Below are 23,771 nucleotides of genomic sequence, written 5' to 3' on the forward strand. Positions count from 1 at the left end.
CAGGATTGTACCTACCCTGCTATGTGCAAAATATAGATTGAAACTAGAGAAAAATAAACTTGCAAGCACTTTTGCAACGTCGAATAACCATAAAGCTACCACCGGTTCAGAAAACAGTTCTGCTGAAAAGAGCCCATAAAGAACTTAACAGTCGCTCTGTAGCTAACGCATTTTTATCCATCAAATACGTTCTTATAGACTTTCTTAATTAACAGAGCGAGGAAATGAAAATATTTAAATATCCCATTTACTCGAGTGGGAATCGAACCCATAGTTGTCGCGCTTACAGTCACACACTTTTGCCTCTGCGCCACGAATGGCCTCAACGTCGTTTTTCTTTGGGAAATATAAAATACATTTACTCAAATAAAACACTATCGGGTTAGAGCTAGTCTAGAGTATAATATTTATTTCCTTAAGGTACTGTCCATATCAAAACGAAGGAACAGTGTCGTATAAAGCATTAGCCCGAAATAAAAGAGAATAGATAAGTGAATTTATTTGATAGAGTCTAAATCTAAATTTATTTGGGATACTTTTTACATTATTCGTATATAAAGTTATCTTGTATATTATATAGTCTAAATGACATATATTTAACATGTAGATTCTAGGTACATCACACAATATTTAAAAAAAAAACATCGCAATTCATTACTCTATTCATCCGACTATATTAGAAAATAAGTAAACTCGTCTTAAAAGTCATATTTATGAATCTAAAACTAGATAATAAAATATTCAAATAATATTATACGACGATATAACCCAGTACTTTCGAAGTAGCAAACATACAAAACAATGAAAAATCTCTAAGGTAAATTCATAAAGGCACTCAGAACAAAGTACATAGTCTCAAGAGTCGCACCTCTACGAGTACAGCCACTTACGGCTTTAACTGTCTCAGGAAGAGTGAAACAAGTTGTTATGGTGGATTAAATTTTCAACATTCATACAATATACATCTATTATTATAAAGCTAAAGAGTGTGTTTGGTTGAACGGTCTTATCTCAGGAACTACTCTTCTTTCTTTTTTATTATATAGGCGACACCACAAGAAAAAAATCGTTATATTTATTAATTAAACATATTTTTTAATTAATTCAATGAATATAATGTTTTAGTGTTCGCAGAATGGCTTAGCATCTGACTGTATTGTATAGTTTTGTTTTGAGTTCTGTCATTGATTAAATTATCAAGTAGATAATATGAATAATATCTCAGATTCGCCCAAAAAGAAGAGAAGGTAGTGTTTTAACATTTGTTTTTCTGCCCTACTATGAGGAAAAATCTGTAAAGTTAAAATAAAAAAATATTATTCAAGTCTTTAATTAGTATAATTTGAAAAAATTGTACAAAATCTTTTATTTTTTCACTCAAATTGCTGATTTTTTCCTTTAAAATTAATATAAAAACGTCTTATTTACTATATTCTTATTTTGGAGTATTAACATAAAATGTTTTAATAAACAAGCAAGCTCTCCTCTAAAATATAGCGACATTTATCATTTCTGTTGTCACGCCATTGTGGATTTAGTATGTATTGCCTGCTGTGCGTGCGTTTTGATAACAAAATTAACATTCATATTGATTCACGTATCGATGCGATTATTTGCAATGTAAACAATTATAGGTGTTCAATTATTATATAGATTAAATAATATACTTTTTAACTTCATGCTGTATCCCATTAGCAGAGTAAGCAGAGGGAACCTGGGTACCGATTGTTAAGGCACTCCGTTCCCATTTCCGAGAGTCTTTCGTTACCGTTACTACTAAATGTTATTACTAAATGTTGAAAATATAGACAACATGATCTTTTATACTGCACATAGCAGGGTAGGCATAGGGAACCTGGGAACCTAGTGTTAATCATTTCGATATAGCTGCGATCAGAGTTGCCTCGACCATGTTTCATACGTTACCTACTTTTAGTTATTTTGAAGGAGAAACCGCAGGGGAAAGCTAGTCTCTTGTAAAAGTCAAAACTGAACACTCCTTTTCGGTTTTATCGCACTTTGGCAATAAATCTTCAAGATATTTTACTCCCAGCGAATGTAGCGAGCTCCATAATGTATGGAGGAAATATCCTTAAATTTATAATTTTCGAGTTCACTGGCTTGTGTCGATATTAATGTGCCAATGTTATTTGCCTGTGAAAAATATGCATACAGTCGATTCCTTGTAGATATCACCTGATGTTTTAAAGTAATTAGTTTTATATAGTTATTTATTTTTTATAGTTTGAGAAATGTATTATCTAAATGGTTAAATCATTTTATTATTTGTCATCACAGAATTAGCTGTCGTGGCAAACGGTCTGCCTTTAAACTGGATGGTTGTGGGTTCATAAACATTTCTTAAATCGATTTATTTTTAATTCTCACGTAAGTGTTTACTAATTACTATCGGCTCATCGAGCCATTGTAGATCTAGGGGGTATATGTGTGTCTATTGGATAGACTATTATTTTAAGTTTACTCTATATAAACAGGTTTTGTTAAAACGCACGTTACAATTAATAAACCTTGACAAATAAGTACAAGTTATTATGTATGTAATGAATTACAAATATGTATAAATAAATAAGTTTGTTATAAGTTTTTTTTTTCTATAATTAATATATATATATTCATATTTCTGATTTGTTCTTTAATGGTAAATTCTCACTTGAACACACTTCAAATGAGCTCAACATGATTTTTCATACAAAGTACAGGTATTTTCACACTTCTCCGAACTGTGAAAATACTACTATCAAGGAAAACTTTAAAAGAATAAAACTAGATTTTTTAAAATTAAAACTCTTTCATAAACCAAGTTTGCAACAATAACTATAACTATAAGTCATTTTATAATTATTTAATAAGTGCTCCAAGCTGCACAAAACAGAGGAAATTCGCGCGAGATTAAATTTCAGTAGTAGTAGAATTAAATTATGAGGAAAGTGCGCGTTTGTTGCCTTCCCCGATGGGAATCGCTTCACACTGTCAACATTGAATAGAATATTAAGTTTTCAGTGTAACTATGTACCTACAAGTTGCTCTAAGGAAAAGTCTAACCTGCTTTGCGTGGGTCGCGCGTTCAAATCTAATTCGATTTAAAAATTAGGGTTAATTTACATTCAAGGAAATTAAATATTCAATATATTCATTTTATCGCTTTGATAATGAGGCAAAGCGCGGCGTTGAGTTTCGCCACTCAACACGATATGCTTCCAGAATTCGGGGGATCGAAACTTTCGAACGCCACTTTTCGCCGAATTCTGTAGGCATGTTAAGTCTCATTACCAGAGCGAGGAAATGAAAAAAAAATTAAAAATATAATCAACCTGTCGAATTTACAATCGCACTCGCTTGCCCCTGCCCCTCGACTGGTTTGTAATTTGTTTATGTACATACGCGCTTTATCGTTACGTTATATGGCGTGATAGATTAATATGACGTATTAATATTACCGTTAAAAATAACAGATTATTTGATTTGATAAAAGATAATGCTATTCGGATGGATTTATCAGCTAAGCCAAGCCTTAGACCTTGATATAAAAATCCTCAAAAAGAACGATCGCCTCCCAATCCGTTGTAACAAACAACTGATCTAATTTCTTATGGCTTCGGTTAACGATTCAGAATGTTGTTTACTTTCTTTTTATGTCGATCATTTAGTTGATTATTTATTTTCTAATAATTATCGAAATGTAAGTGTGATGGTATTGGACAGAGGAAAAAGTGTAAATTTTCAATATATTTTAGATTATCTTTTATAATAATGTATTAGTTTCTTCATATTGCACTTTTAATTAATTTTAATTTAATATTGCATTGTGTGTTTAATGGTGGAACTCAACGCTGTGCTTTGTCTTGTTACCAGAGTGAAGAAATTATAGTATTAAATATTTTATTTCGGTGAGTGAGAATCGAACCCACAACCGTAGCATCTACGCCACTGCGCCACGATGATCTCAAAAATATGTTATATTTGCATAATCTACAAATAATAGTAAATACAAAAAGGTCCATATGCAAATATACTTTGCAAACGAAAATTAATGTCCACCGTAAAAACGGGAACATAAAATTGTATAAAATAAATTCTTGTTTTGCAAAAAGAACAAAAAGTTTCGCCATAATTAGATACGGTATAATCTCGGGAATTAAAATATATTGCACCGTGGGCAATGTTTCACGGCTGCAGTAATATTTTTTTGCATATTATTTTTGCATATAACAGGGTAGGCTGAGGGAACCTAGTGTTAAGACAGTCTATTACCTATTTTCCGTGGAATATTTGTGACATTGTATGTGTGGCGGTCAACGCCGCGCTTGGTCTTGTTTCTAGAGCAAGGAAATGAAAACGTTAAGTAATACATTTCCCCGAGTGGATCGAATCCAAAACCGTCGGACTTACAGTTACAAGCTGTGTAACTGCGCTACAACGGCCTCAATCAGTAGTAGCAAAAGGTTTTTAATGTATTTATGTGCGAGGCCCATCCTGCGCAGTCCATTTAATATAACTCAAAGTGTACTTAAAAAGATTAATCGAATATACTTTTGTAATAACTTTTTGATAGTCCATTATTACAAATAAGTGGAATTATTGGGAATTTTCGAAAATGGACGATAATTTAACGCGATAACGTCATAAGAAAACAGATGAATAATATGCATACTTTTATGAATTGAATTATTGTAATAATTATTTTGTTTAAAGGAGTCGATTGAAAATTACAATATTTTCGATAAATTTACATTTATTTGCACTCGTTAATTCCAAATACTTTTTTAAATTAAATTATACGGATTAATTACAAATAACAATATGCTATAATTACAGGTAACAATGAATGGATAGTAACGTCACGAGCTGAACGATTAGGCCGATCGTGCCTCTCTTTCGTTTGTTCCAGGCTCTCGCTTGCACAGTCGCCTCAGATGGAACGTGACAATGAATCATTCTTTTTCTTTCCTTTTTCTTTTTATCGCGTTAATGAATAATCTCTATAATTATCTCTAAGTAAATACCAACTACACTTAGCTAAAATTTGGTTACTTAAACAGAACCCTCCACAAATTGTGTAGTTTACAAGTACTAGAACTGAACGTATTCTGAACTAAACTGTGTACAAACTTGCAACAATTAACTTGACTTGGGCTCGCTCAATAAACTTGCATGGTATTGATGAAGTAGATAACTTTATGGGACAGTCCCTCGATGCATGCTTGAATGATTTACGTTTTGGCAGAGCCAGTCATTATTAAAGTATTGTATATTATATTGATAGAGGATATCGTGGCACAGTGGAGCAACGGACTGTAAACGCGACGGTTGGGAGTTCGATGCTCACTGTGGAGAATGTTTAAGTAGAAGAAACAAAAGCAGCGTTGAGTTGAGAAATTTCGAATTTGGGTGAACAGTGAGGAACGATTTCTATATCGGCGGAACTCAGCGTCGCACTTTGTCCTGACATGCTGAGGAAACTATTAAAAAAATATTCCCCCGAGCGATGGTCACACCCGTCCACAAACACACACATAAACACGCTTTTACAGTTATTGGAAATTTCAAACTCTTGAAAACTTGAACAATAATTACGGAGGCAGAATCTTGGATAAGCACTGTTTTCCGCTCCAAAATACCCGGTCTGTCGGCCTATTTCATCAATCAGTCTAATCGGTTTACGTTCAATGCATTCGGCGAAAACATTTTAGCAAATAACGCCTGTTTATCATTTTGTATGTTGTTAGGTATTACTTTGTAAATAATTTTCATTATCGTAGTTTTCTTTTAGCTTAGTATTAGAAGGTTATATTGCTATCGATATCGATATTAATATAGTGGTATGCTTTTTCATATTGGCAATATTACTTCTAATACTTCTTGACATGTTGATAAAGACGTTAACGTTTTTTTTGTGAACTTCACGTTTTATCGTGTATGTAACGGAACAGGCAGAAATAATCTAGTGTCAAGATAATCTGTTCTCCGCTTATCGTCTCGTCGTTGTCGCCTCTCGTCCTTTCTTGCCTGAGTGGTAAAAAAAGATAATTCCTTCGAGAGGGGACGGATCCCATGTGGAACATGAATCGGAACCTACAATCATTGCACTTTCACTGCGTCAAAGTGGAGGCATTATTGTTTTTATTACTATTATATAATTATATTAAACATATGTTATTATTGAAACACATGGTACATATATAAAACATTCATAATATATTCAAATTAGAAAAAATCCATAAAGACAGCACTTCAGCGTATAATGTCATGTATATTACCAATAAAAAAAAGCTCTCGCTGGCGTAAAATGCCTGTGGATTTTAGTCATAAAAGTTTCACGAGCCGATACAAAAACAAACCTTTCATTACCAACTTAGATCCAATTTATAAGCCGCGGAGCTTTGTGATGCTTTTATTAAAATTGTGGCAAACTTTAATTGATACCGACATAGCTTTGATTCTTCCGGTCAAATATTACTGCCAACCCCAACGCGACTTCGACCGCTCAAACTTAATGTTGCTAGCGAGTCGCTAGCGGCTTCGCCCGCTTGAACTAATCTTAATTGACTCAATAATTTATTTACCAATCTTTAAAGGAATTATACAAACATAAATACTAGCGTTGTTAATTTTAGTATATTGAAATTAAATCTTTATTTAGGCATTAATATTGATTTTTGTTAATAGTAGATAATATAAGATATTAATAATTATTTGTTTTTGTTTCAGGTACACCTTGGCGTCAAAAGTCTTAACAAAATTTATAGTTCTTTAAAATTTAAATTTTATCAAACAGAAATGATATCTGACAAGGAAAGCCTTAAAAGTAAAGGTCTCAAGATAGCAAAAACTTATCTTCTGGTTGAATTTTAAACAACTTGTACATTTTAAACAAAGGATAAAACTGTCGTTACAACTTTGAAGTCCGTCAACGAAACCTTAATATTAAGGGTTCAGTAAATGCCTACCGAAGTGGGTCGAAAGCTTTTAAGTAATAAAACCAAGTGAGCTTTGAAACTTATTCTCAAATATTTTTTTAAGCTTTACGCTGCATCCTGCTTATAGCAGAGAAGTCAGAGGGAACCTGGGAACCTAATGTTAAGACACTCTGCCCCACTTTTACTTCTCATTTTCCGCTGAATTCTCTATTGCTTGTTGCGTGGTGTAACTCAACGCCGCGCTTTGCCTTGTTACCAGATCGAAGAATTGAACATAGCAAATGTTTGTCACGTTTGCGCCATTACATGCCCATTAAAGAATAAATAAATACATAAACTCACTGAATCTTGTCTAATTTTAGTATCGAATGCTGCTGTGGTAAGTGCCTAAATTACTCTACAAATTGGTTGATTTACGCTAGTCAAGTGTAAAGCACTGCGCACTATAGCAAGTGATCAAATATTAACGACAATTGCTAAAGGCAATCAGACGTCCGGGTAATTCTAGCAGTTTGAAAATGCTAAGGTGTAAAGAAAGTAGAACTAGCTCTATTAAATATTTATATATTAATAAATTTCACATGTGGCCAGTCAGAAAGTGTTAACACTAGGTTCCCTTTGCCTACCCTTCTATATGAGAGATATAGAGATAGATAGATTTTTCATAAGAGTGAAGCTAAAAAAATTCTAACGGAATGGTTTGCTCTGTCTATCCTGTTGTGTGAGGGATTGTGATCAGCGTGAAACTGATTTATAAAAAAATCTAATATGATTTCATTAATATATTCATTTTCTTTCAATAAATGCAGAAGACAGTACGTACCGCGTCGAAGGCAATATTATTCGATGAGCGGATTCGTTCCGAGATGCACTCAATTTAGGGAATATTGAAAACAATTTCCGCTAACCTGGCTAGTGCCTGCAATTTCAATTTTAGTATACTAATATTTGTTACAGTTACTTAGAATTTTTGTAATAGCAATACAAACAGAATAGTGGATCGTTTAAATGTATGTATGATTGAAACGCTTCTAAATAACCTTTTTTTCGTATCCTGCATATAGGAGAGTAAAGAGAACTTAGAACTCAATGTCAAGATACACCGCTCTCCATATTCCGCCCAATTTCGCATCACATTGCGGAACCCAACGGCGCGATTTGACTTCTTATCTCATTCGTACCCTCGATTGAGAATTGAACCAACTATCGTCGTGTTTGCAGTTAAACGTTGTGCCATTGCAACACAACGACTTCATTAAATAATTCTAAATAAATAGAGAATAGAAGTGGTCCTAATTTAACAATTCCCTTGACTGGAAGTTCAATCTACAATCTACACGTTAACTATGACCCAATAACATAAATACTTTCTAGTAAATATCTATGCCTAGATAGAGTACCTATCAACTGCAAAAGATATGGGATCCATTACGCTGATAAACACCCTCCCCTAACAAAGCGTGGTAATAAAGGCAAGGGATGCATTTACTGAAATTACATACGAGTACGTGCAGGGTACAAGACTGTCTTTTATATATAAAACTTCAACAGTGTTAGCCAAGTTATTTTATATGATAATAAAAAAAAGAGTTCATAGATGTATATTAAGGCGCAGTCGTAGCGTAGGGGCACAAAGGACGACGACGGACGTGGGTTCGATTTCCTTACTCAGAATGAAATACTTCGAGGGAATGGAATAATTCATATTTTCATTTCCTCGCTCTAGTAACGAGGCAAAATTCGGCGTAGAGTTCTGACGTTCAACATGCATTGTCTCCAGAATTTTTTGGTTATGTTTTTGTTATTATTAGTTGCATGTTATGTTCGGGAAAAGCGTGAATCTAAAAAAAGCCATAAAATAAGACAATTTTAAAATATGTCTTTGTAATTTTTGGTAGTGGTAAAACTCAACGGCTCTTACCAGAGCGAGAAAATAAAAGCTAGAATTGAACTTACACCAGCCGCGTTTCGGACGTTACCACTGTCCCGTAATGGCGCTATATCACAAGTTACCTGCATACAACATTATAGATTTCGATCCTTAACTGCAATTTTGTAGAGTACGAAAACCTGTGTCAACTTTATTTTGACGTTTACAATTTGAACCTTATTTTATAGTATATAAGGTATATCCTCCACATATGGTCTGTAGCTAAGAGGCCTCTTAAATTTCAAAGCTACTTTTCGTCGATAACATTGAAGTTAGTGTAACAAATAGGTTTAAAACGGTTAAATGCATTTCGATCTAACACAAACTTTAATATAGTTTACTTTATAGGTTTTATATGTACAAGAGAGCTGGTTAAATGTTTGCTGGTATAGGTAGAGTATTGACTTGAGATGAGTTGTGATTTTGATATAGAATTGATATATTTAGCTTTTAGTTGAGAAATTATATATTTTTTTTATTTATTTTATTCAGTTCTTAAAATGGAAAAAATTGACAATTTATCACTACGATAAATGTTATTTTTTTTTAATAACAACACTAACGTAGGTTATTTATGTGCCTTTATTGGCAATTTAATTTGCCGTAATTGGCTATTCCTATAAATTAAATATAAATAAGTAAAAGTATCAAAATATGACATCGTTGGACCTTAAAAGCTAATGTAATTATATAGATGTTGCTTACCTAAAAAATATAGTACATGATTTACATATCGAAAGAAAAGTATAAATTTTTCTACATTTAAAAAATAAAAAGCTATGTTTCCGCCCGGGATCGAACCGGGGACCTTCTGCGTGTTAGGCAGATGTGATAACCGCTACACCACGGAAACTATACGCAGTTGGCTGAATTTATGTATAGCAAGCGGCTTAGAGAAAGTAAATATGGCCTCGATATTTTAATAATTATGTTTATTATATTCGATTTCTTCATAAAAATAATTTATTGATAGCCTTGAAGACAATGAAAAGTACTATCATATCTATATTAGATTATACTTTATATAAAATTTTAAAACAACTAAAAAGTTGTTATACTCCACTCTACCGAATAAGACCTCGGTACAATTATAAATTTTTAAATAATTTTTATGTATGACAAAATATGAAAACTTAATATGTGATAACTAAATATAAAACTTTTATGCTAATACAGCTTACGCAGTTTCAGTTTCCTTAACCTATATTGTCCATATTTTATCAGTCACGCCTAATTATTTCAGAAACTCCTCCGTAGTTATGGCTATAAAAATGATAATTTTTCCGAATACGCCCCCTTGAACAACTTCCTCTTTCAAACTCCAAATATAATATTAGATAAACTTTCGGACTTTCCATTCGTTAAAGTATTAGCTTCTGTCCCTATAGCAACGGCACAATAGGCACAGGGAACGTAATGTTAAGACACTCCGTTCCCACTATTCCGTATATATTATAGTACTTATACATATATACATATTTCAAGACGTTTCGGTAAGCGTTTCTAAGGCTGTTTCTTTCTAGAACCTAGGGAAATTTTGCTTTATTCTCCAATCTCTATCCAGAAATTTTGTTGTAAGTTACAGAGAGTTGACTATACTGAGATTTGAATTGATAATCATTAAGATATCAGGCATATTAAATCACTTTGTCAAGAGACAGAAAGTCTCAATGTGAAAGAAGGGTCTAACACTAGGTCCCCAGCTTCCCTCTGTTAACCCTGCTTTGTGCTGATCTCTCTCCACCTGACGAAATTGAAATAATCCTATACATTTTATATAAAGACAATATCCAATATCATTTACTTTACAATTATCACTAAACATAATTACCGAACATCGATATACAGATCAACAGCATCCCAAACTGCACGCAATTACCACCTGACTTGTCGACGAGATGAATCAATTATCCGGGGTATGAAATTACGTATTAGATGATGACACTCGAACGACATTGATTAGCTATAGCCATCATTAATTGCTCCCAAGCTTTAATAGTCGACGCGTTGTAGGTGCCGTGACTAGTACTTAAGTCCATAGACCTGTGTTTTATATTATTTTGGGAAGACAGGTTGAATTTAGTAAGTTTTTACCCATTTTTTATTTATTTTTGTAGGTTGGAATTAAGAATAAGTTCTCTGTTTTGCATCTATTTGAATATCTATTTTCCACGTTTTGTCTTCAGAGAGGGGAACATTGAAAATGTTTAACAACATTATAAATATTAATAAGTTATATATGTACAAGAACACAACTTTTCCTATTTAATTACTTACGGCAAAAAAATATTTCTGCAAAAAAACATAAAAATTATAATTGTCTTCGAAATGAAATATGTTTCAGTGTAATATCGGTGTGATTTATAGGCAATGCCAACAGTCATCGCTCTTCTACCTTTCACACTCCACCCTACGCTCTTTCAGCCCACCTTTGGTTTAGTCACGAATGCTATTTTTCGCTGTCTTCCAAAAGTTTCAATGATTATTCGTATTTTTACCGGGACCATTAATCACTTTATTTTTTAACATTTCTGGAACATTCTAAATGTTATTATAAATTACTACTGATATGGAGTTTACCCAAATATGCACAAGCGGGAGTGTTGAAACACTTTGTTAGTTCTCCATTCAATTTACTAAGCATAATGTGTCAAGTAGCGAAACTCAACGTTGCAGCTTGTCTGGTTAACTAGGGAAATGAAAATCATTCATTGCCCCAAGAGGAAACCGAGCTCACGACCTTCGTTTTAACAGTGAGACGCTGTGCCACTAAGCCGGTATGGTAGAAAAATCACAAATCACAAAATGTATGTTATGTAATATTTATTACTTAAAAATATATTCTATAATATATTGATAAATTTCCAAAAAGTCACATCTCTTCACGGTGTCTTACATAAACAAGGTACATGAAAGGCACTTCCCAACAGCACCCCGTCATCCGTAACATCGAGCTGATAGCCGATACTCCAGTCTCCATCGCTTACAAAGGCCCAAGCTTTTATCCCTTTGAGACGCGCCGACAAAATACACGTTATTGTTCGATACGTGCAATGTAAATTTTCGTCCCGCTTACAAAGCAATTTCACATAATAGGTGGGCAATCGCTGTAATAATACAATATGGCTGATATTTAATATATTTTATTTGTTAAAGGTGAGTCTCAGAGAGTAGAGCCTGGATTAAACTTAATGTTTTATTTGTGTTTGTGAAAATGAATGTAATTGATTGATATTGAGCTTAACGTTTTTAACGCCTAGCGTTGTAACAGGGAATCTTGTGTTAAGATGGTGTCGGAACTTAACGCCGAGCTTTGTAAAGTTTTTTTTACGAATGTTATATTTAGACATTAGACATCTAATCTACGTAATATATAATTTCATGATCTTACAACAGTAAATAATATTATAAGCGTGTAATTCATATTCTTAGATTTTATTACAGTTATTTATGTAAAGCTCGACCTAATAAAAACGTATTAAATAGACAATTTTAATGAAAAACAAATATACCAACTATCACAACAAATTCCCAATTGCTTTCAATTCTAGACCACATCCAATGCCTAAATTCAGATCATAATTTAACTGAATATATTCAATTGAAGTCGTAGTTCAAAACTGGTGAACATTGAACCCCTCCAAAGCCAACACGTATCTAGGCGGTTTGCAATCAGGAGTCCAATTATACCAGGGAGTAACAGTATTAGTTCATGGTAGTTCACGCCCGGTAAATTTATGGCCGCTGGGTATTTATTACTAAAAATGGTGGCTTTACGGTTTATATAGCTACTGTCGGTGGATGTTTTTTTTTACTAGGCTAATATTGAATCATTGAGTGGCGGTATTCAACGCCGCTTTTTGCCTCGTTATCGAAATGAAAATATTAAATATTTTACCTGAATTTGGAATATTGGAACTTAATGACGTTAAAAATCGCAGCTTCACTTTCTTTTCTGTAAAACGAGATCAAAATTTAGCGAAGATAGAGGATCTTATGTTAAAAAACTTGTTTTCCATATTTTCTAAACAATTTTTCAGATTACCTGCCAATTTAAGGTTAACACCGCACTTTGTCTACCAGGGCCGGTAAACCACAAACGAAAAAAAGTTTTAATAGTACATCCATTGCCCCATATGAGCATCGAACTCACAATCCCTTTTACATTCACTCTGTCCCAAAAATAAACTACAATAATTATAATATAAAGTAAAACCCACAAAGCACCATTATGCAAGTAGCGTATGCATCTGAGTGAGGCAAACACGTAAACGCAATCACAACTCCAATTAATCCGAGTCGGGTGCAACAACTAAACTAGTTGACGCTCGGTTCACAGCGTGAGCGTAGTGATGCACTACGTAGAGTTGGAACTTGGCGTGATATTTTAGTGTTGTGTGTTTATGTGTATGTTTATTTGATTTTTGTTTTGTCATTAAAGCTGTCGCGGCCTAGTGGAACAGTGTTTGATTGTAAACGCGACTTTTGTAAATTCGTTTTGCAAATTTAGCAAATAATTAATTTTCCCGATAAAAATTAGTCTAATGCGTTAAAAATTTAGTTGAAAAATGAGGAGTGAAGTGTTTTAAGACTATGTTTTCTGTGCTTACCTTGCTAAATTCGGAGTATAGCGTTAAGCTATTTTGTATTTTTATATGTTTTCAGCATTTTGGTGGTTCTTTAACAAGCCATTTAATTAGTCGGGAAAATAGAATAACGTAACAAAGTTATGATATTCTATTTCTCAGTTTTCATAAATACCTTTGACTTATTTAATAAAAATCTTATTATAACTTATAGTAACCAAATTAAATCCGACTTATTTTCTCTTCAGTTTCAAAACCACGAAAATATAAAACACCAAAGCGATCCCAAGTCCACAGCAGCAGTGCGCAATACCAACATGGCATCTGTAAACAAATGTACGGGAAGATGTTTACAATTTGCCCGCATTTAATCGCGCTTCTGCAAACTGCGCCTTAGAAACCCCCTAGGTACCTATACGAGTATGTCTCTTAGCGCTAACAATGGCAACTTAATAATGTGTGGATAGAATGTCTTACATATTATGAAACTTTAACATATAAATTATAAGTAACTAGAGACTGTATCGCACTGTTAAACTTATTTAAATATTATATCATTTGATTATTTTTTTTTAGGTAAAAGATTATAATAAGGCCCAAGAGGCAAATGAGGGAAAATAATTTGAACTGAAATTAGTCCTCATTTGTCTATAGTAATAGAAGGTTAACAAAATATGAAAGGAGAAAATAAAAAAAAGAAACAACTAAAAGACGATTTACCTCCAGAAATTAAAGAAACTCTACGTCAAATGGACGAGGCAAAAAATGAAAGTCCAATTACGCGTGATATATTAATGAATGAAATTCAACATTTAGTATTTTACTCAATGTATTGTCTCTCTGCCTAACTTAGAATTTTTGAAACATCATTTAAAAAAATCAACAACAAAAAAAATAACACATGAATATGAGAACTTTAATATATAACCACGAAACGAAGAAGAAACCGACATACTAATATCCAGCGATTGCACACAAACGGAAACGATATTAAAAATCTCAGGGCTCTCATTGTAAATATAGAAAGCATATTTTTCTCTACGCCCGCGCTATTGGCGAACAATGGGCCCCAAGAATGTATACAAGCAATTGTGCCAGGATTTAAGGACTAGATAGAAATAAGACTTAAGAGTAAGAGTTAGTTCAAAATAGAGCGGGACAGTATCTGTACACTTGATGGTGGTGAGTTTTCCCACTAGCGGCGTTGAGCCCTGCAACTCAACGTGCGTCTCAAATTTGAGCGGAAAGCTGAGGGCATAGTGTCGGTAGCTTTTCTGACTACGTTTTGTATGCGAGACCAAGCGTGAGGCTATAAAAATATGTATATACAATACACTTTTTAGTTTTACAGAGCCGGCTGAGGGAACCTAAGAAAGACCCTAGTGTTAAGACACTCGGTTCCCATTAAGTCACTTTCGTTCCTCACTTTTCGCCCCATTCTGAAGGCATCACGTTTTGAGTGGCGGTACTCAACGCCGTGTAATATCCTAAATTTTATATACGTAATTTAACTTTTCAATTTCATTTTCACATACAAAATTGCTCAGCCGGGGCCGCGTAATTATTTTTCTGGGACAACATATTTTCCGGTAAATTTGGAACAAAAGCCTAATTTCAGGATGCTTTCTTTGTTCTACCTATCTCCCTTTTTACTGTTTTCCTCAATATCTTTAAGAAAAATGGATACAACCAGCCCAAGATATTTTACTTAAAAAGTTTCATAAACTAGGTCGTAGTTAATTTAAATTAACACCTTTTATCTTATTCGATTTTTTTAAATATTATACATAAAGAAAAATGATTGACTCTAAACAAAACTAAAATTTATGTTTAATATCTAGGTTCCTTCTGCCTTCCCTACCGGTAAAAAGCGAGAATCTAAAATAAATTGTGAGGAACATTTTCGAGACATTGTATCAAGTCCAATCTGCAGATCTAAATGGCGGTGTAACCACGTATACTACTTAATTCATATTACGTGCCAAGAATCGGGTCAGCTCCAGTTAGAATATATAGTGTTTCCTATAGGTACCGAAATAGTTTAGAAAATGGGCCAAGGCTTGCTTCTTGCAATTAATCAAAATGTAGCGCAATTTTGTATAACAATATTGTTTTAAAATTTCAAGGTTCTTGTTTTATATAAAAACTATGAATTCTGTCTATTTTATTTTATTGTTTCTTGAAATATGAAAATTGTTGACTAAATTGGAAATATGTTTCGTCTCATAGCGTTGTTCTAGGATCTATCATGCGACACATATCTTAACAATAGTGTTGTAGTGATCCCGTAAGATCAAATAATACTTGCATGATAACTAATTATAAATGAAAGAAGACGGCCTCACGCATTTTCCCTCTTCAAGATAGTAAAAGAACACTTTCCGCCCGAATTCGAGGTATTGCCTGTCGAGCTTTTGTCAAGGAACTTTTATCGAGCTTTTATCAGCTTCGCGTATCCCACACATAGCAGTGTAGGCAGAGGGAACCTAGGACCTAGTGCCAAGGTACTCTGTTCCCATTGAGATACTTTCTGACGAATTTTTGGGTCATTGCGTAGTGAAAAAAAGGAACTCAATGCTGTGCTTTACCTTATTACCAGAGCAAGAAAATTAAAATATTAAATATTTATTATTACTAGATTCTATTCGCCCAATCATGCGAAGTGATGGGTAAGGTTGAAAAAATATACTTGCATAATTTATTTATACAATTTTATCAATTTGTCCATATTGACTTATATTATGTTGGGTATTATGGATAACTTATATTATGGATATTGTGGTGGGTATTGGTTTCATCAATTTAGCAAAATTTACTTATATTAATTTATGATCGTTTAATAATAAATAAATCTTTTGACTTTACGGATCTATAAAATAATGGAAAATTCTTTTAGCCTTTGTTTCATTGTTCTTTGTCAATATCTATTGAACTGTTCTATACAAAGTAGTATTATATTGTGATCGACACTGTGTACTGTAGTATTTATTATTCTCGTCGACTTTAATCTTTTATTGTTATTATATCCTATCACTGTCTAGTATGTTCGGTTTTTTTATATACTCTCAAAAATATTATTTATTCAATTTAATTTTTAAAATAGCCAATAGCTATCTTCAATTAATTAAAAATTCTTGTAAGTCCATTTTATTAATGGGCAAAGATCCAGTCAGCTAGAGACTTATCATGGCTAAAAGGTTCACTTATCAACTTATTACAACAATCAACTTATTATGTAAAAACATATATGAAGTTGGAAATTGCATAAATGAAGAAATTGTCTTTCTTATAATAATACAAAATACATTTTCTTCTATCATTACATCTAGCGAAGCAAGCAGGTTTAATATTTATTTCTTGTAATTTTTTTGTTTTTTTATAGCCTAGTTGTTTTATTTATGAGTCTTTTAGAAAAAAAATTCTAAGCCTGTTAATAAGAGGCGTTAGAGAACAAAGCGAGAGCTGAACCTGAAGGAACAACATTTTTTTTATTTTTTTTATTTGTATTTATTTAAAGCCAAATTTATTTGACAAATTTGAATTATTTTTCTTTGTTACTAAATTGTATCAACAATTTCATTATTAGAATTTGTGTTTCATTATTAGAATTTGTGTGAATTTCATTATTAGAATTTATTTTACGTTATTCTTGCTATATTAATCGAGATTCAAGAATAAAAAAAAATTCATGTTTTGTCACCAATATTTTTCTTGTGGGATGTAAATTTATGATTTTGAGTTCTATTTTTACTCGGGAGAATAAACAATTTTCATTTCCTCGCTCTGGTAATAAATCTAAGGACGGCGGTGTATTTGGGAGCACTAGTAATGAACGAAGAGTCTTCAGCCCATGTGTCGCTGTAACCCGCATGTAGGGAAACAGCCGGGATTTAGTGATACCCGCTATATGCGGGATACAGCGTGAAGCTGAAAAATACTGCATGTAAGAGAGAAAGGAGAACTGAAATATGAACACATTATATGTCACATTTAATATTTCCACCATAATGTGGTTATCAACAATCAGATTGTGGACGCTAAGCTTTCCGCCACCTGATCCCAGCCTTAACGAAAACGAGACAAGTGAAGGGAAAAAAACGATAACACTAAACATTTGTTACGTTGACTGGTGTGTTTACCATACATATTGTAAGAATGTTATGTTCTTATAGTTATTAGAGAATATTGTTTTTCTCTAGTTGTATTAGGTAAAGCAAAAGTCGCACTCGTTTCTATTTCAACAAAGTCATAAGGATTTAGAATATGTCATGTGTAACACAAAGAACTCTTTATTATTTACCCTAGACCACGCAGGCAAAGCCGTAAGTTAAAGCTAGTTTAACTACATAACACGACAGTTTCGCTACTCAACACGTAATGCCTCAAGAATACGGCGGAGAGAGAGAAACGGAGTGTCTTAGTCTTTCTCCCTCTGTATACCCTGCAATGTGCGGGATATAGCATAAACCTAAAAAATATAATAATTCGTTTAGGTTTCTTTTTTACCCCATCATTGTAAATTAAACAGTTACATCTTTCATTATCATATTTCTGATTTAATAATAAACTCATAATAAACAATTACAATACCTTCAACTTCAAGCTAACAGAAAAGAGATGCTAATGTTTAGAAAAAAATGATGAACGAAATTCAGGAGGCCGATCGACGTCAGCGTCGGCTCAACTCGCAAACTTTCTTTTTGAAATGTAAATCAAAACCCAAAAGCCCGTTTTCCAATCCTCTTTGATGTGCTAATTGCAGGTCCGCGAACTTCAACAAAATCACAGACTTTGCATGAAATAACGTAATACCTTTATAAAAGGGGTTGGTCAAGCTTGAATTAACTTTAGTCTGCATTCTGTTAATTATGTTTTAGTTTACTGTGTTGGGTAATAAATAAACTGTTAAAAGTTTGATGCCTTTTAAGTATTATAGATAAATGTTCTGTCTAAAGACTAACATTGTTTCATAGTAACGTATAAATAATAAAAATATAATTAATAATGAAGAACACATCAGACGAGTTTTCAAAGTACGTAATAGCCTACCAGTTTAACTTATATTGCTGCCCACAAATTTTAAACAACTTCATGCATAGCTGGGTAGGCAGAGGGAACCTAGTGTTAAGATACTCCGTTTCAGAGATGAAAAATTAAAATAATTTAGGTATATTTTTTCTCTTGAGTTCCCTAGTTGAGGCACCTAACCGACAACCTCAATATTTATACATGATTCAGTATTTATTAAGAGTTTTACCTATAACACTACATTTATTAATATGTATTATGAAGGACGTGAACGAAGATATTATATGTCATTCCTTTCTTCTTCACATGATAATAAGATTTGATTAGTTCAAGATTATCCTGTTTCCTTACTCCACTACACAAAGACACTGTAATCATTCCAGAAAAATAAATGTTCTTTTACTTTGTTGTGCAAAGGAAAAATCTGCTGCCGCAATGATTCCGGAGGTTGCTCTTTTATATTATGTTATTTTTATTCGCGATTTTCTTTCTATTTCCTCAAGTCATTAGTTCCTTTTTAGCTAGTTGTTTATTTTGTATGAATCATTATAATGAATGAGATAAATATTTTTTGTATATTCTGTTGAGCACTTCGACATTAAAAACATTTTTCAGCAATAGTCCATTGGTCTTTTATTAAAATCATGACTATGAATAGTAAGAAGCTCTAAGGCATCGCGTCGTAAGTCGCGGAACTCAACACCGCACTTTATCTTATTACCAGAATGAGTAAATGAAAATAATTAATTTTTCACAGTGGGATTCAAATTCTGTCTGAATTCCATAGAATAACCATCGAATAGAAAAAAAACAAAAGATTTTCTTGAATTATCTGTTCGTGTATATTGCGAAATAAAGAAATATGTTATAATATATTTTGAAGGCTAACCGGGTATTATCAAAGGAACTACGTATACAGAACGGGCAGACGTTCATATTGTCTGTCGTTTACGCTTAGTATCGTGATATAATCTGTTTTATTTAATATATAGGTCGCAATATCAAATTGGCTATAAGAGTTTTTAATATTTTACAACTTGTATATGGGTCGAAGTATAAAGTTCACATAAACAGATCGGTTAAAGTTTGCTGGCACCCAACGTGGGGCGTGGGTTGCAATTGCAAATGCAATGTCGCATCAGTGCTTTTATGACTGTAGAAATTCACAGAAAATCCACAGTTAAGTTCTAAAACGATCTTCGTTTTATTTTATGGCTCAAAGTTAGAACGCTGGCGTAATATTATATTTTTTGTTATACCAATGTTAAATATCAAGAGAGACTTAGGAATTGTTGTTCTATTTTTTTATTTTTATTAGGGCCACTGCGGTGTTCCGGTACAGCGCCTGATAGGGAAATGGTTGAGAGTTCTTTTCAAAAATTAAACGGAAAGAGGGCAACAAAGTGTCTCAAAACTAAGTTTAGTCTGCTTAACATTGCCCTGATACAGCGTGACGCTGCAAAAAAAAAAATATATTATTGTATTCACAACCTAACAATGCCAAGAATTCCAAAGCCTAAGCAAACTAATGTCAGTAACATAAAGCTACCTTAATTCTGCCTGTCGAAAACAATCGTAGGTGACACGTAGCACCCACAAGTCACGAGTCCGTGACGCCGCGTGAAACCTAATGGTGCTTAAATTACACCTGAATCACCACACGTGCGCGACAAATGACGGCAATATTTTGAACAGGATTTTAATTTAAAACCAGAGTTAGTGTAACACGGGTCACTAAACCACCTTATTAAAGATAATGGATTTTTTAAGAGTTTTCTTCAGGAGGATGAGGAAAATTATTATCTGTATTGATTTTGTTATCCGAAGAAGTTCGTTGTACGTTGAAAATTGGCTGACATTGAAATAAAATTTTAATTAACCTTATAGAGAGAAATATAGTGGTTTCTTACTTTTTTCTGACTTAACCAAACGTCGCTTTTTGTATTGGTGATGAGTCAAGAAATCTATACTAATATTGTAATGCTGAAATGTTTGTTCATACATAACTCTTAGCTTTTTTGATTTGACAACAAAGTAGCAAGCAAAAACCTAGGAACCTGCTGTTAAAACACTGCATTCTTCATTATGACTCCCGTTTATTCATAAGTATAAAAGTCTACACAACTGTGTTAGCAAAACAACTTTTTTGTTGTTCCTCACATTTTACGCATTAATGTGCACGTATAAATATTAGATAGGGGTCGGGAGAGGCCAATTGTAACGATCTTCCTCATTCACTCCACGGACGATGGTGCTATTCCAAAACTATTTGTATTATTCAATTCATATAGGAGGGTCAAACTTTTATAAGGACCCTCATATGTTTTTGTGACATTATAGAGTTCGCGAAGTCTTTGCCTGCCTAGATTATTTTATAAGACTGTGTTTTATACTACCTGAAATATTTTTCTATATTAATGTTCTATTCATGTGAAAAATTTTGTAGGTTTGCAAATGTTCATTTTTTATATATAATGTATAATACACACAAGAACAGAACCGACAGTGCGAACCCACTGTTGATAAGAAGTGTCTACTTCATTCCCACTTTTCACCTAATTTTCGAGACACTGCTTGTTGAAAGTTGAAACCTGCTGATTGTAAATTTCTCTTAAATAAATCGTTTTATGTGGATAATAAACATTCATTTACTAACATTATTATTAACCATAAAAGTAATTAAAATATCCAACATTCTTAAATAGTATATTCCACTACTATCACCAAACTTACTCAACCCGAATCGCATTAAAGCGAGCGTAGAAAGCCCATCAAATAAAGTGACCTTAGTAGAAACTTCTGCGAAATTCCTTTGTGTCCCTTCAATCTCCTTACGGACCATGTGGCGTACAATTTCCAAACTATTATTTTATTCAAATTCCGCCATTTCCGGAAGTGCTGTTATCCTAAAAGGAATGAAAGGGACAGTTGTCATCTATTTCACTTAGCTAGCTTTGCATCAGAATCGTATCAAAAGAGAGGATTAAGAGTGCGCGCACTGTCCTGTTACAGTAACGTGGATGTGAGGCTTTCCTTAACGTATTAAACATACGTATCATACTATATGTGAAAGTTTTAAGATTTATTTTATGTGATTTTTCTTCTTTTGTGTTTGCTGTTTGCTTATTAGAGCAAATAGTTTGATATAGTATTTTAGTACTAGGTGTCGTATTACAATGTTTTTATGTAAGATTTTTTAACGGCTTTTGTAGTATTCTGTCGATTTTGTAAATAAAAGATTAACAAAAATTTGAAACCAAATAGTTAATAGCATTACACACACAACTCATTGTGAATAGTGTCGTTGACTTTCTTTGATAATCTTATGAAGGAAGATGTAAGCTATTAATTTAATAATATAAACACCAATTTTAAAAAGCTTTGTTGCACATGATACGCCTATATCAAATACATACATACACACGTAAAGATTAAAAAATTCTGTGGTCTATGTCTATACACGTAGCGTTATATTATTACAGCATTAATCTGTAGTAATATAACGTACAATATAATAAAATCTATTTTTAGTCAAGTTAGCTATAACATTTTCAGAGTTTTAGAGCTTTTCCCAGTCGTATGTCCGTTACAGGCTCCCACGCCTTTGTTCCTCGTTAACATGTACGTAATAGGCCTGAGGGCTCCGTGCTTTTAGAGTTAGTGAAAGTAAACCTTACTATTCTTAAATATATCAAAATATATCCTTATTCTTTTTAAAAATATTTTGAAACGAAAATCATGAAGTTATTACCGGTGTTAAATTCCACCTCTCAACAGGCAAGGCCTGCTGGAGGCGAATTATGGAATTCAGCTGAAATTAGAGAACAGAATTGTCTTAAACGGAACGAAATATTAACACTAGACTCCCAGGTGCCCATTGCCTACCCTGCTATGTGCGGGATACAACGTGAAATGAAATAAAAAAAAGAAAATACATTACACATTTCCTTGCTATACTTTGAATAAAAATATATGAGTTTTTGAGATTGTAACTTTGTAATATCAAAAAAATATTCATACCTTATAATAGTCAGTACATCCCTTGAACACGCTGTCAGAAAACCGCGATGGTCATAATAATTCGTTAAAAAGGTAAAATCTTTTTGTAAACTGGGTTAAAGATGAAATATGATATGACACAAATTCTAATAATGTTTGTACATTTTTAAAGTATGCCACGAACATACGACTAGGGCTAGCCTCTAATTCGCGATTTACGTAATAATATGTTTATCTTTTTTGTAAAATCTTTTTTTTTTATAAGCAACAAAACTTCTGTGATGTAGATTAAGGATTTTATATGAGTATATATGGGTTGAACATTGCGGGTTGCATGGCGGAATTGAAAGCCGCTGTTAAATTAAAATAATTTATACCATCGAACTGTAATCGAACCCACAGTCGTATCGTTTACTGTTGTGCCGCTGTGCCACTCTCTCCCTACTTATACAATGACATTTTTTCGCTCTCATTATTAGAAGTACTGTATAGAATTGAGAGTCTGAACTGAGTCATTACCTTGAAAATAAAAATATTTCAAAATTAAAAAGTCTATATAAAATAGTGAAATAATATAAACATCGAAGATATTGGGGTTCCACTGACATGTACTTAGCGTGGCGAGCCCCTTACTATTAAGAAATTACGAGCTATCAGCTATCAGGTGATGCCACACCCGATTACACGCTATAAACATTCCTTATATAACAAGATTTCAACCCGCACCCTCTGGCAATAAATCGATTGTGCTATTAAATTGGCCACAAATATTTTTTATACACGCTTATCCGCACAGAGGATCTTGTGTCAAAACGCTGTTCTCAGTTTACTGTCCTAATTCTAGACATTGCATGTTACATGCCAAGACTCAACGCGCTTTGCCAGAAAGAGGAAGAGAGTGGAACTATAAACCCTGAACCGTCGCGTTACAGTCGTACGCTTGTGCTCCTGGGCCACGACGCCCTTTTACAAGCTTTTATTTATTTCCACCAATTTCATTATAATTGTTATAAAATTATTAAACAAATATAATTTGAGTCAGATTTAATTTCGCCCTCATACATTTAATTACAGAACACCGTCGCTCGATGTAACAATGTTCTCACGAATATATTGTACAAAGCCTATAAATTATATTCATTATATTAAACTACTCGTAGCTTGGATGTTTGTTTTGCGTGTTTCAATATTCAACAGTGGTTTGCCAAAACATTTATATAATAGAGCTGATGAATTTCGCCTTATTGGAGAATATGTTTATTTGAGAATTGTATACGGAGATAATAGGTT

General features: G+C 33.1%; 1 protein-coding gene and 1 non-coding gene across 3 annotated transcripts in view; one reads left to right on the forward strand and one right to left on the reverse strand.

The window, feature by feature from the left end:
• The window catches only part of Sdc (Syndecan), a 213,509-nt gene that overhangs the window by 169,407 nt on the left and 20,331 nt on the right, over positions 1-23,771 (forward strand). The gene's annotated exons all lie outside the window — the stretch shown is intronic.
• TRNAV-AAC (transfer RNA valine (anticodon AAC)) lies at positions 9,649-9,721 on the reverse strand. The gene has a single exon. It is a non-coding gene; the product is annotated as a tRNA-Val (tRNA).

This window comes from Heliconius melpomene, chromosome 10, assembly GCF_056956725.1.
Source record: "Heliconius melpomene rosina isolate 202511_hmr_F chromosome 10, ASM5695672v1, whole genome shotgun sequence".
Taxonomy (NCBI): Eukaryota; Metazoa; Arthropoda; class Insecta; order Lepidoptera; family Nymphalidae; genus Heliconius; species Heliconius melpomene.